Source organism: Lactuca serriola, chromosome 9, assembly GCF_051521515.1.
Source record: "Lactuca serriola cultivar US96UC23 chromosome 9, Lser_US96UC23_V15, whole genome shotgun sequence".
NCBI lineage: Eukaryota > Viridiplantae > Streptophyta > Magnoliopsida > Asterales > Asteraceae > Lactuca > Lactuca serriola.
The window spans coordinates 85,114,387-85,119,024 of NC_136416.1; positions in this window are offsets into that span (position 1 = coordinate 85,114,387).

Genomic DNA, 4,638 nt, shown 5'->3' on the forward strand with positions numbered 1-4,638 from the left:
AACAACCATTAGATCTTATTTCACCCCTCTCTCTGCACCTTCTGTAAATTCCTCTCTGAATCCTCTCTTTGATGTTGATATCTCTATCTAGCCGAGAGAACAAAAGAGAAACATAACTTATTTTTTTGTTGCTCCTTATCCGATTCTTATCTAAATAAACTGTTGTTGGTTTGTAGGATGTGTATGTATAGCGTGGTGGCTGTTGTTGTTTCTATACAATGAGATGCCTGCCTCTTTTCTACAGTTTGTGACGGAGGCAATTACCGGACCTTTTTTGGATCCTCCCGATGTTAAATGTTTGAAAGATGGTTTGAAGGTGAAGCATCTGATGGTGTTTGTGCTAGTGATTGTAACCGGTGGACGTGAGTTGTGGGAAGGGCATCAGTGTACGAATGGATTGTTCCGAAAGAGGCTTTGGGGTGGGATGTTTGGCGAAGTCTATAAGAGGTATTTACTACCTCACCATCGTTTTTGTTTCTTCTCTAGTGATTTGATTGATTGCTGAAGATCTAATTTCTTTAACGTACGAAATTACCAAAAAAAATGGAATTCAGAGTAAGATTTGACTTCTAATCTATGAATATTCGACACTTTTGGCCTTTTGGGTTTCAACTGCTTGCAAAACGTATACGCTATCATCATCATCCACATGTTATTTGGCAAATTCTGGCATATTTTACACTGCTGGAAATTGAAATTGAAATCAACCTCAATCGATCGAATATGAATAATCTTTGTTTTGATATGAATGGGTTCTTGTAATGATTATCTTGCAATTCTTCATGATGGGTGCGACATATGTCTCTGGATAAAAAAACAGGGATGGATCTGTCAGGTATATAGGTCAAACCCGTGAGTAGACTTGTAGATGCTGACTACTTTGCTCCAGGATATTTTGTATGGGTTGTTTTGATAGCTAACTTAGATCCTATTCTTAAGATGGACAACAGTTTCAGATTAAGACATCCGCACTCCATTGACTATTGATTGACTTACTTTTTTCTGTTTGATGCAGTGTCAATTGGGAGGGAAATTGTTAATTTTTCAAAGTAAAACAAAGGGTTGATTGAACAAAAGAAAAGAAAACACCAACACTCCATGGCTAATAAGAATAAAAAAAATATAGATATGAGGCAAAAATGTTAAAACAAACTCGTATGTATGAATATGATTGGTATGGTAATTAAATTTATAGTGTATGTATGTTTTGGTTTGCATGCAGTCATTGGTTGGTAGCTTGGACAAACTTTGTAGCACCTGATCGTCCATGCCACTCATGGTAAAACAAATTTAGAGTGTACTTCTTCCATTCATGTAAGTAATTTCTCATTATGATGTGTTGTTTCTTGTGCAATTTTATTTTTAGGAGGTATTTTACTTTATTAAATGTTTAAAGTTACAGGACATGATTATCGGCACATCATGGAACATTTTAGGGCAGTTGTTGGTTTTCCTCTTGGTGATCCATCAATGAAGTGGCCAACTTGCATCATGTAATACCATTTTAGGGGAAGATGTAGGTATATGTGTTTTTAGTGAATAATGTAATCATATGTATGAATATGAAATAAAGTTTGTTATTTAGTATGTGATAATCATGTATAGGGAGAAAACAACTTCTATTGACTTGTTTTATCTTTCCATGGATCGATTATTTGTATGACATTAAATTTTATGCAACGGATTGTATTTTTTGTATATGGTATTTTATTTTTTGTTATGAGACATTAAATGCAAATTTAATTTGAAAATTAGTAAATCTATAAATAATTTTTTTTAACATTTAAAATTATGATACGCAAAAACGTGTGTCGTCTTCATTTACGACATGGCCTTTCTTGACAGGGGCTTCCTTGATACGCATTGCGTGTCATAAACACGCGCGTCGTAAGGTTACGACACGCAAATGCGTGTCGTCTTCCTTTATGACAGGGCCTTTCTTGATACGCATTGCATGTCATAACTTCACGTCGTAAATGCGTGTCATAAATGCGCGTCGTAAATGCGCGTCGTCTCTCGTTACGACAGGGCCTTTCTTGATACGTATTGCATGTCATAACTTCAGGTCGTAAATGCGTGTCATAAATGCGCGTCGTAAATGCGCGTCGTCTCTCGTTATGACAGGGCCTTTCTTGACACGCATTTGCGCGTCGTCTAAGCGTTTTACGACACGCATTGCGCGTCGTAAAAGGCTGTTTTTCTAGTAGTGCTAAAAGTTATGCTGGTCAAATATATTGATATGCAATGTACCTAATCTTTACTTTGCATAAATATTTTGTTTTCAAATAACCATAATTAGGGTGTGTGTGTGTATATATATATATATATATATATATATATATATATATACACACACTAAATAATTATGAGATCAAAAGTTTATAATTATCAAATATAAGGTAAAAGATTAATACTGTGATAGTTATAGGAAACATAAAAGATAAATATAAAAGATAAAAGATAAAAGATAAATTAGCTAAGGTTAATGCGTTTGTGAGATGAACCTAAATTTGGCTTCCCCGGTACGTATAATCGTTAATATTGCGAGAGCTAGAAAGATCTGTATAAATCTACATAGGGATCGACAACCCTAATACCGATTGCTAGCTACAATCCCGTCAGGATAACTGTATTATTATTCATTATTCGATGTCCAATGGAGCATCATGGAGGGGCAAAATATTAGTCAAACAACGTCGATCATGGGGGCTCATGGTAGTACATTAAAAACACCTTAGAGATCTAATTACCATTAGGGACACCTTAGAATGGTAGATAAAATACTTTACGTTTAGTTATAAACCTACAATGATAGTTAACTAGGATTAATAAATATCCTAAAAAGATAATACAATAGGATCGTTAGATATCCTAAAAAGATAGGAAGCTAGGGTTGATAAAATACTTTAGGAAACATTTTTCTAAAAGAGAACCGATTCTTAAATTAGTACAGCCAATTAAAAGATGAAATCTATAAAAACTTGTGCATTGTTTCAAAAAACATGTATTTTTAGGGAGATGAGCGAGGAGAATAGTCGTGCTGAGGTGGAGGAGATTTTCAAGGAAGCTTGTTGGAGCTTAGTTCTGTCTGTTTATCGTTTCTAGTAATGTTTAGTTTGTGCGCTTGACTTTTAAACAATGTAATCAATAATAATTTATAATAAATAAAAGAAATGTCTGTGATATACTTTTGTGTTTTGCTATATATCTATGTTTGCCCCAATCCGATTTCCCCACGTTCGCACCGCTTGGTTTTTCCGTCAGCAGTCGGGGGTGTGATAGATTGGTATAAGGGCTACATGTTATATCAAATTAGTAATTCCTTAGAAACTAAGTCTATAACCTAGGGCATAAACTTTGAATTAATTAAACCTAATAATATTATTATTACTATTAATAACCGTACAGATAGACTACTTATAGGAAAGGTGCCTATGATGGAAAAATTGATCGTTTGGGTTGTTGTATTTCAGAAAGGTTATATGGTAAAATGGTCACGCCCTCCTAATTTTCCTACCTAGCCAATCGTTGCTTAGTGGTCTTCAAGTACACAAACGTAGAATTATTAAAATACCCTAATCGAACACTAATCAGATAAAGAGCTATATAAAATCTTATAAATACACTAGTGTATCATAAAAGCTATCAATTCAAATCACAACTTAAGTTTTTTGGTCAAAAATGAATCCTAGGATTAGTCTAGTATTGCGGCCATACCACAACTAGAACTAGAATACAAAACTAAGTTTTATTATGCTCTAACTGACGCATGCCTAAACCTAGATGCTAGAGTTGACAATCTAAATGCTTGAGGATTTATGGATTAGTAGGTTAGCACGCCTAGTTAAGAGATTAGGAAGAGACCTACTACTAGAGGATCTTTAGATTAATAGCATAGATCGACTTCTCGGAGAATAGAGTCTTAGATCAAGACCTAGTGCAAGAGGATGGTATACCTTGAGGATATATGGAAGAGAGACAACATACGACATACCTCCCAGACAACTAAGATATGGTACTGTCTACCTATATATATATATATATATATATATATATATATATATATATTATAACAGGAACTTATATGTATTATATATTATTTCTAATAAACATTTTCATGTTTGATGTCTTAAGCAGGAACTCAAAGCGATATGGAGAATATATGTGATTGGGTGTTGCATCCTTTTCTGGAAGAAGATCAAGTGGTGCCATGCACGCCCGAGACAAAGAGCGAATACAATCTGACGATTCCCCTACCGCCTACCCGGGTATTAGCAGACGAGGAGCCATTTGAAGATGTGGAAGAACCCAATGAGGAGGAGCATCCTGGCACTGAGATCGGTAGAGTACCTACAGACACTTCACCCTACCTAGATTCTATTCCCACCAGGATTGTGAGGAGACTCAGGAGGAGGAACCTACTAAGTCAAAGTCATCCCTAAAGATTGTTGCTCCACTTCCCTCATCCTCTCTAGATAGTCATGCTTTAGGACACAGGATTATAACTACCCGTAATGTTGAGTCTAGGAGTTGCGTCATTGGGCTTATTAAGTTAGTCCAATACTGTCACAGTTTGGGCCTGTCCAACTGTGTTTTTGTCATTAGGGTTAGTATTTATAGTGCATGCATGCATCGTTA